The following is an 11,313-nucleotide window of genomic DNA, read 5'->3' as shown; positions in this document are numbered from 1 at the left end:
ATGGGCTATTCCAGAAATTCTAAGAAATAATTCTCTTGAGAGAATTAGAGTCACAAAAAGAGAAAGTATCACATTTCTTTAGCATTAAGTATCACAGAGATGTGTCCAAATAAGCAATTTGTAGATTTAGTGAGGAATGAAGCTTTATGTTCTCTTTGCTTTACATTATCCCACCCTTCTTTTTTAGATTTGTCTCATCACTAAAATTACTATTGTTTCTGTCATATTATAGAAATCATGAATCATTAATCTTTCTGATACCCTTGAAATATTTTCTTGGACAAGATAACTATATAAATAAATACATTTACTTAACCTCTCTAAGCTTCAATCACCTTCCCTTTGTAAAAGGGAGAATAATTCCTATTTCATGAGACTTTTATGAAGATTGAATGAGAAAACATATGTAAAACATCTCGCAATGTGTTTAGGCCATAGTAACTATTTAATACATAATATCTTTCTCGCCTGTCCCATTTAAGTTATTCTTTAGTCATATGGGTCCTATTAACATTTCTACCCTCCATTTTGGTAGACTAAATGATGCCAAAGTAACTTCTAAAGTTTATGGTTTTAAACTAATTTTATTTAATTAATTATTTTTTCCCAAGTCCTTAAAATACAATGCCATTTTTCTTTCTAACAAGTTCTCTTACTTTCCTCAGAAGTCCCTAAGCAAAAACCCACCGGGAAGCTTATTTTTAAAAAATAAATGTACAAATTCAATGTTTCATTCTTTTGCTGCCATTTTCCAATCTGTCAAACACATCTGTTTTGCTTTTGCCTCAGTGGGATCTCTGCAGGAGTCTACCTCTTGACATGATTATCCCAGCAATCTCATTTTTAGTTCTACCCTGGCAGCTCCCTCTTGAAATGCTTTAAGATATTTTACAGATTTTTCTCTTAGTGACTCTTGAGAGACTACTTCTGGTTGGGGGAGCAGGGGCTGGTAAGATTCCTGAATTAAATCATCTGCTGAAGTGTCATGCTGATCTCTATGTTCAGCCTTATTCTTAAATGAATGATGTATGTTCTGTGGCTTCTGTGTGAAGGAAGGTGCAAACTTGCATCTCCCTTCTAAAGAGAACTCAGCAGTCAGTCCTAACTGGCGGCAGTTTATCTGATGGCGCCCTTAGCTCTATTGCATTAGCTAATGTGTTATGGCCATAGGTGCCCTTTTAGACAATGATATGGCAGATTATTTCCTTTATGTCTGAGAATTCCACAAGAGAAGGTACTCTTTCTCCATTGGGACATTTTTCTCCAGAAACCAAAAATTTCTGACTCACAGTTGTTTTACCATCTGCAAGCTTCACCTTCTCTATCACACACTAGAAGCCCGGTGCATGGATTCGTGCATGGGTGGGGCCCCTCAGCCTGGCCTTCACCCTCTCACAATCTGGGACCCCTCAGGGGATGTCGGACTGCCAGGGTTCAGTCCGATCCCCAGGCATCAGGCCAAAACCTGGCAGTTCGACATCCCCCTGAGGGAAGTAGCAGTCCTGAAGTGGCAGGTGGCCGGGGAGGAGGCCCAGCTGGGGCTGGGTGCAACTCTGCTGCAGCTCATCCTGGCCCTGCTGCGCCTGCTGCCACCGCTGCTCAGTAGCATTGCCACGGCGGCGGGAGAGGCTCCCTCCACTGCAGCTGTGCTCACCAGCTGTGAGCCCGGCTTCTGACTGAGCAGTGCTCCCACAGTGAGAGTGCACTGACCATAGGGGGCAGATCCTGCATTGAGCGTCTACCCTCTGGTGGTCAGTGTGCGTCATAGCAACCAGTTGACCTGTCGTTCTGGTCCATCTGGTCATTCAGGTCATTCTGGCCATTCGGTCATAACGGTCGCTAGGATAATATAGATAGATAGATAGATAGATAGATAGATTATCCTAGATGACATGTGACATCCCCCACTTCAGAACAGCTTCATCACATTTATTCGAATGGGAGTTCAACCTGGAGTTTGACCAGGGGTTGGGGCTGGCCAGCCAAATGCCCGTGGCCCCTCCCCCAGGCCGGCCCCACCCACCCGGATCAGGGGCAGGGCTGGCTGGTCTATCACCCACAGTCCTTCCCCCCAGCCAGCCTGGCCCAATCAGCCCCAATTGGAATGGGCCGCCGGACCCCACCCGTGCACGAATTCAATAAAGGGGTAGATTTACTCTTCTAGGATCATGTTTCAGTTGGCCAAGGTTTAGAGTATTCAAGAAATCTGCTACTTTGCCCTGCATGAAGGGATGAAGCCTGCAAAGAATGGAGAGAAAAACAGAGTTAAAAGGGGGTGGAGAAAAGAAGAAGAAAAAGAGCAACAAAGTTCACATTTGTGGTGGAAAAGAGTACTGAACATAGAGTTAGGAGCCCTGAGTTGGGTCCTGAAATTGCCAGTCTCTAGTTATGGGTCCTTGGGTCAATCATTTAATCTCTTCAGTTCTTATCAGTAAAACTAAGATATTGATACTTTACATCTGAAAATTTTAGCATACTATATAAATACAAGTATTTTTCTACAATTTTGACCACAATAAGGTTATGCTTTATTTTTAAAAAGTTGAAAAGAACACAGCAAATGTATAATGCTTAGAAAATAAAAATACTTAGATCCCTCTTGCTTTGGACAATTTTGTATTTATATAGAAAGCAACACAATTTTATTCATAATACTAAAATAAAATGAGTGAATGCTTAGGCTTTCCCTCTAGTTAGAAATTACTTTAATTTCTCTTTGGTTTTATGCTTTCCCACAGGCAGTTTAGAATGTCACATACACTTAGAGCAGATACATTGTACAGTGAAATTGTGCAAAACGTTCATGACAATCCTCATCTGAGACATAAACACTTCTTGTTTCCTGCTCATGTTTTCAATAAGGCCATATTATTTCAAGCAAAATTCTCATATGTGACTGAACACATGCTCTGGAAAACAACATATAATAGAGTCATTTCCTTTTGTTGCATGAAAGAGAAAAAAGGCATCCCAAGTGTTTATTAGACTGATGGTTTTGAGACTAGAGCTAATTATCATTGAACTTGTATCTACTAATTCTTACTACTAATTCTTTCCCAAGCTCTTTGCTACCAGATCTTCCTGCCATTTTTTCAATTTAAGATATCCAAGGTGCCTACTCTTTTTCCAATAATGATTTCCTTTTTCAATATTCCTTTCAAGTTCTTATTTTTCTTGTCTTCATTGAGGGAGAGAAGGCACAAAGCAGGAACTTGATTTGGCAAGACATACTCAGGAAAGGAAAAACAACATCTTCAAATTAATTGAGTAATATCCTAAGCTTGAGTATTTTTTCCTCTCATGGTCCCTCATATACAAAGAGGTCTGAAAACATTCATCACCTCTTTGGACAGATTTATACATATTCACAGAGGAATAAATTTTCTAACATGTCAACAAGAAAGATATATTATTTATCTGTTTTAATATATATTACTCAGAAGCTTAATTTTAAAATGTTTGTTTATTATCACAAAATTAATGAGTAATATAAGCAATCTTTAAAGGCCAATAGCTTCGGGTGTCTAGATCAGTAAAGTGCACATATTAACTGGTAAGAGTCTAAATTCCTTTTGGACAGGGACCGTTTTTATTCTTCTGGGTATCCCCAAGTCCCAAGCATTCATCAGACAAGTTTGATATATGTACATTGAATTAAAGTTAACTATCTCCTAACTCAAGAGAAATATGTGAATCACAGAACTAGTCCCTACTTTTAGTAAAAAAAGGCAGTGATGTGAGGGGAAGAAAGATTAAAAATGTTAGACTATTACTGCGCTCTTTAAAGCATAATTGATAGGCGATTCTTTAGATCAGAGGTCAATAAAGTAATATAAGTATAACAAACAGGTTAATATGTATTCCCATTTCTGTTGCTCCTTTTCATTCTTCCTTGGGGGTTTTAATAGAATCAAAGGCAGGAACATCACAATAGCTGCAGTTGTTGACTTATGGAATTTTGTTACATATTGCTATATGACAGAGCTGGGCCAAGACAGCAAAGTCTCTGCTGTCTCCACTACCTTTTTAGTATAACCAAAAGTAATACCTAGTTGTGGAATAGCTCCTTAACTGTTTATTTTTGCTTTCCTCTTTATATAACTTTATTGACCAAATGATCATAAACTACTATCCATGAAGTGACAATCATTTGGGAATGATGCTAATTCTTGCTTTGGTGCCATTTGGGATCATGCCATGGGTATACATTTCAGTCAGTAATACATTATGCAGTTAATGTCATTTCAATACATAACCCATACAAATGAACTGGAATTATGTAATATTGCTTGAAAGTTTTAAACAGATGGCAAAACGCTGTGACAAAACACTTTTTAATTGAATACAGAAAATTTCTCTTTGGGTAAATGATGTGTATTTCACAGTTAGGTTTCAGTGTGATTTCACCGGAGTCCAGCCAGAAAAAGGGCGCACAGTTCTGTGAATTATACTCACGGATCGTGCCAAGCCTTTGTGCCTCTTTAGAAATCCCTACCCCCTTCACACCACAGCTGGTGCTTGTTTCCACCAGTGAGTTTTAAATAATTCAGTGAAAGTCTTGAGAAACAGGGAATGTTTTGCATAATTTTGAAGCTTGATTACTATTTGCACCAAATGTTTCTGATCAGCAAGATTGCCTCAATGGAAATAGTGAAGATTCCCTTTGAACTGATATTCAACCCCAAGTCATTATCCTAAAAACTTGAGAAGAATCATTTCAATATCATTTTGCATTTGACATTGGAAAATTATAAAGGTAGATCAGAATATAATGGGAGAAAGAATCCAATTTGGTGAGCTTTGTTTCTTGTGGCAGTTATATTAAAATTTACTATTTGTTTTTCTTATGGTTTTGTTCATTTATTTGTGGGACTATCTCTTTACTCCAACAATTATTATTAATAATAAGGCTTCTATCATTATTCAAGAAGTTATAAGCATGCACATCATTTGAATGTTCCTTTTAAACATTTTTATTTCTAATTAAACAGAACCCAATTCTTCAAACACTATTATAGGCAAATGAAACAAAGACGCATAAAAGATATAGAGGAGTAGCTAGTTTAGAGATAGATGATTTCTAATATGAAAAATAATTACACTTTGAGCATATTGACTAAGAGGGCAGCTCAAGTCCAGACATAAAATGAAAATACATCAAAGAAATTGGAAAGTTAGTTTAGAGAAGAAATAATATATGCATCTTCCTTAAAACATTAGAATTGGAGGATGGACTAACTCTATGTCTTATGCACTGGGTCCAAGAAGAATGGAACTAGGTTTGAGGATATTAGAAAGACATTCCTAGTTCTACTCATAGGCATTATCAATCAGAAAGGATATAGCATTCATGAGTGACGGCAGATTTCTTGGGTCTGCCTTCTGTCTTTCAAATGGATGTGCTAGTAGTCAGCAAGCCTTGCAGGTGAGTAAACTACCAGGTCTGAGGAACTCTGAACAAATAGTTTTCCTCACATGGGCTGGAATGGTTAGGTCTTCACATGTGGAAAAAACTATGCAATACAAATGAATAATTCTGCTATTCGGGAAGTCCTGTCAAAAAGGCCTACATATCCAGGGATTTTAAAGTCCTGAAATTCTCGATTCGCCATACTTATGCAATCCTTCTGATTTCTCTGAAAGAAATTTTATGCCACCACCCATTATCTCTGCTACTTTACAATATCTAGAAACTGTCTATTTATTCTACATGAGGGCTTTTCTAACAAAGGCAAGGTGATGGCCTGTATACCACCTTTTGTCAGCATATGCTTTATTAGATATATCAAATATGAATTTGCTAGTCTGCATGATATAACATGAAGGGAGAAGGAATCTTTGTTTTATTCAGTGATTGATCCCAAGCAATACTTGAATAGAGTAGGAACTCAATAAATATTTGTTGAATAAAAAAAATGAAATGGAGCTCTAACATATTCAAGTAGATATAATAAACCATATTATAATATGATTTTTCAACAATAAGAGGACTTTGGCTTTTTAATGAAAGCAAAGAAAATGATTTTCGGTTAAAGGTAACAATGCTTCAGTTATTGTGTTGTCATTTAGATATGCAACATAGGTCATCTGAAGTCTTATTAAAGCATTATAACATTGGGGTTTAATTATACCACTATTTTATTTGTGGCTACTTTGCATCCCATTTGTGGTAACCAACTATTTACAATGGCTTTGGATCCTGGATTCAGAGATTGCTTCTTCTAAGTTTTAGGAATGTTTTTAACCCACCTATTTGCTTCTGGAAATAACTTAGTGTGGTGAGTGGATGAGTGACCCCATGATGAGTGCCATAAAATGATTTCTGTGATTCAATTAACTGTGTTTAATAAGCATGACTATGACCCAGTAAAGTAGTGACTAGAAAGCAATTAGAATAGTCCAGAGCCCCTACCCCCAGCTTCTTCAACTTTATAGGAAGCACAAAGAATAAAAGTAATGAACTAATTTTATGTCTGCTTTATGCTGTGGGGACATGTGCTGGACACTAGGATACCAGAATTTTGGCCAAATTCTCATTATTCCCCCTCTCTACCAGATGGTGAATATATAGTTGTACTAGAAACAAAAACAAAGTGAAAAAATTATCACTTGGAGAAAGCCTTTTATTTAGCATACCATAATGGTAGCTCTTCTTAAAAGAAATTATATGAAAATCTAATTTCTATCTACTTATTTCAAATCACATATGAAAGTAAATGCTGATTATGAATAATCTGAGCAAATAAATATACATTAAAATGGGTCGAAGTAAAACAACTAGAAATAATAATAACAATATTTGTTTATAAATGTATGATATAAATATTTACATATGTTATGCATATATAGGTCAGCACACTAGCAACTTTTAATCAATTTGTAGACTGATAAAAAGAGCCTGGAATGGACCATGGAGCAATCTAGGGAGGAAAAGAGCTGTACATTCTGATTCCAGGTCTCTCATCAACTAACTGACTTAAAGCAAATATCAAATTACCTGATATTTTATACTTTTGTTTATAAGATCTTTGGAAATAACACTTCCCTCGAATTGGAATACAAATGAAATGAGACATGTGGATGCTTTTGAAAATGCATATGCAGTCAAGAGTATTATAGATGATAAAAACAGTGAATGACAAAGAGAAAAAAAAAGAAGTAAAAATTCTAAGGACATAAAAATTCTATTGTCTTCAATACTATGGTTTCTAATTTCCTTAGAATATGTGTGTGTGTGTGTTTTTTTTCCTAGTCATCAAGACCTTGGAGTTAATCAATCATAGTTTTCAGGAATTTTTAAGAAATGCCCTTTTAGAGAAGGCCTAATGCTTTGAATTTAGTGTCTTTTATAGTATAAGTTTAAATGACATGACTTTACAAATAAAGCCAACGTGTCTCAGACCACCCTATGTAGAAAATAAAGCTTTTAGTGATTAAAAAAATATAGTTCCCTAAAATAATCAAGACTGTCTGCAATAAACTACACAACAAATCCAAAGTCATTAAAATGAGTTTTAATAATTCAATTGCATTTTATTATCAAGGAAAGTCAATATTGTACAATCATAATATTTCAATCAGTAGAAGAAGCAAAATTACCCTAAATGATAATCTCATTAGTGTCTATGAGGAAGTCAATAAAAGAGAAACTCTTCTTTTTAAACATACATTCAGCTTCCTGTTCCTGATTGTCCAATTAAGAAACTTGCATCGTTAATTCAAGTCAAGTGATCAATAAACTTTTCAAATGTAAAGCAGATAATCAACTGTAGCAGATTCTTGCATTTATTAAAACTACAATGTCAAAATATGCCAATATTTGCAGGGATGATTAGAAGAGCTTACTAGATTTGATTTCTTTGTAAACATTGTTCTTAAAGTATTTCATTGCTATTTGCCTCCTAAATCCATATAGGGACAAACAGCTGTTTGAAGTTCATTTGTTGTTTTAACATAAAGAAAATTCAAACCTCTAAAGAATTTTTGTGTTTATTTGAGCCAAACTGTCGACAATTGCTGGCAAGCAGAATCTCAACATATTGGGATAGTGCTCTGGAGAATGGCAGTCTTGCACCTTGTTTTATACATTACAATCAAAGGAGGAGAAGTAAGTGGGTTACATGAAATCCATTAGTGATAGATTAGAGAGGTGGGAGAAAGCGAAGCAGGGACACCTCTGGGATTGGATAAAAAGTGTACCTACTGGGGATGTGCCCGCAACCCAGGTACATGCCCTTGACCGGAATCGAACCTGGGACCCTTGAGTCCGCAGGCCGACGCTCTATCCACTGAGCCAAACCGGTTTTGGCAAAGCTCCTCTTTTCAAACATACATTCAGCTTCCTGTTCCTGATTGTCCAGTTAAGAAACTTGCATCGTTAATTCAAGTCAAGTGATCAATAAACTTTTCAAATGTAAAGCAGATAATCAACTGTAGCAGATTCTTGCATTTATTAAAACTACATTGTCAAAATATGCCAATATTTGCAGGGATGATTAGAAGAGCTTACTAGATTTGATTTCTTTGTAAACATTGTTCTTAAAGTATTTCATTGCTATTTGCCTCCTAAATCCATATAGGGACAAACAGCTGTTTGAAGTTCATTTGTTGTTTTAACATAAAGAAAATTCAAACCTCTAAAGAATTTTTGTGTTTATTTGAGCCAAACTGTCGACAATTGCTGGCAAGCAGAATCTCAACATATTGGGATAGTGCTCTGGAGAATGGCAGTCTTGCACCTTGTTTTATACATTACAATCAAAGGAGGAGAAGTAAGTGGGTTACATGAAATCCATTAGTGATAGATTAGAGAGGTGGGAGAAAGCGAAGCAGGGACACCTCTGGGATTGGATAAAAAGTGTAATGATAGACACATACTTCTTTTACTGAGGTGGGTGCAGGAGAGTTAATAATCAACAATTAACATAATAATAATAAGGTAACAGTAACAATGAAGAAATTTGTGATATCTGTCCTGGTGCCCAGGGCATTTGGTTGTGCCCTGAGGAGTCCAGAAAAAGGAAAGTTACAAGTTACCCTAACATTTCAAAGATATGTTATCATAGATGCAAGAAGACAATAGGCCCAGTTAAGATAAAGATTGACCTTGTCAGGGAAGACACTGGTCTAGGATGTGACTACCCGCCATAACTGCTTTTAGTTAAAGTTTTAATTTCAGAACATCCTTTGTGATTACTTTAGGTCTTTGAGTTTGTGCCGAGGCTGACCGGCAGACCCTGAACTATGGACGGATGATTACTCTAACACATTATAGGGACAAACAGCTGTTTGAAGTTCATTTGTTGTTTTAACATAAAGAAAATTCAAACCTCTAAAGAATTTTTGTGTTTATTTGAGCCAAACTGTCGACAATTGCTGGCAAGCAGAATCTCAACATATTGGGATAGTGCTCTGGAGAATGGCAGTCTTGCACCTTGTTTTATACATTACAATCAAAGGAGGAGAAGTAAGCGGGTTACATGAAATCCATTAGTGATAGATTAGAGAGGTGGGAGAAAGCGAAGCGGGGACACCTCTGGGATTGGATAAAAAGTGTAATGATAGACACTTCTTTTACTTCAAGACATTCCAACCAAGTCCCGAGCTTCCCCACAAGTTTGCGAAACTGCCAGGCAGGCCTTCCCTGAGCTAGTCAAGTTAGCATGTGGCCCCTTTCATCCATAGTTGAAAGATAAAAATGCCATACTGAATGAGTTTTATTGAGCTTTCACTGAATAGATTGCTCTGGATATTCAGATGCTATTGCTCTGGATATTCAGATGCTATTACCTTATATAGGTGAAAGCACACACCTACTAGTATATTAGCAAAGCATTACAAATTAAATTCTGTAGGTTGCTTCCTGATTAGAGGACCAAGAAATTCCAGACTCTGACTACACATAATTTGAAGCTCAGAGGCAGCAGTCTCCATCTATGTCATGGTTTGGATCTGCCACCATATAGTATGGGCTTTATCCTGATGCTGGTTCTGTTCATGGTTGATAGTTACCTGCCAGTGGCAATTTAAACTCTGTGTATTCTTTGTTGATGGCTGGGAGGAGAGAGGGAGAAACTTCACTACACACATGAACTATCACTCTTTCCTTTGGTCTGATGGCCAATTGCAATCACGAGTGTACTCCTGCATCAATAACAGCCACAGAGGAATTTCATGCACAGATTAGCCTCAGATCTAACCTTGGAGTAGGGTTCAGGTTATCCTTTGTGAGTATGTACTTAGACTTCATTCAGGAGAGGCTGCTGCAAGGTCCTTGGCAACGTGAAGGCCCAGTTGCCACCTCCCTGAGCCCATCACTGTGTTTGCTCTGAGGTCATGCTTCTCCAGGCCGATGCAAGACAATGATTTTGGTGCAAGCTGTGGGGCCGAAGACAGGCTGAACCAAGATATTCCATTATGCATATTATTTTTAATTAAAGTTACTTAAGAAATGGCCAGTGTAAGAACACTCTGACCTCTCTTTTCCCTTATAAACTGGATCTATAGTGTGCCACCTGTCCAGTCCTCCTTCCTTTCCCCTCTCCTTTCACATGCCTTCATGGTCTGGAGACTCTCTCTGCTTTCTACTGAGGATTCTGCTTTTTCTTTCAGAGATTTTTCTGTCCCAATATTGAAAACCATATGTGGGACATAAAACTAAAATTTGTCAACACAAACAGCAGTGTAGCGGTTGCCAGAGGGAAGGGGGTGAGAGGAGCAAAGGGCATTAATATATGGTGACAGGAGAAGATTTGATTTTGGGTGGTGGGCACATGGTGCAATAAACATATCTTGTAACATAGAAACCCACACCTGAAACCTATATGATCATGTCAACCAATGTCACCCCAATAAATTTAATTAAAAAAAACAAAAAAGAAAATGAGGCATGTGTTTCCTGTGTACAAACAAACAAATACTTAGTCAACTAGAAATTATCCTGGGAATATCTATGAAGTTTCTTAGGCACCATCAAAGGATAACCACTTATGGTATAGTTCAGCAATCATTAAATCTTTTGCCAACCATAAATATTCCTTAAACTTTCTTCTGCTTGTGCAATATATGGAATTTCTGGCAATTTTATTTATTGAGAGTAAGGATAAACCTGTTTATAACAGTTTTATTATCCTATCTAATAATAGACAAACATGGTAATTGACTGTACCTTCGCTACACCTCCCATTGGCTAATCAGCATGATATGCAAATTAACTGCCAACAAAGATGGCGGCTAATTTGCATACTGCAGGCAGATCCCGCTGTGCTGCCCAGCCTGGGGCTGGCGGCAGCGCGATCCCCAGCCGATGGCTGC

Source organism: Myotis brandtii, unplaced genomic scaffold (assembly GCF_000412655.1).
Source record: "Myotis brandtii unplaced genomic scaffold, ASM41265v1 scaffold609, whole genome shotgun sequence".
Lineage (NCBI taxonomy): Eukaryota > Metazoa > Chordata > Mammalia > Chiroptera > Vespertilionidae > Myotis > Myotis brandtii.
Note: the sequence above shows the minus strand (reverse complement) of the source record.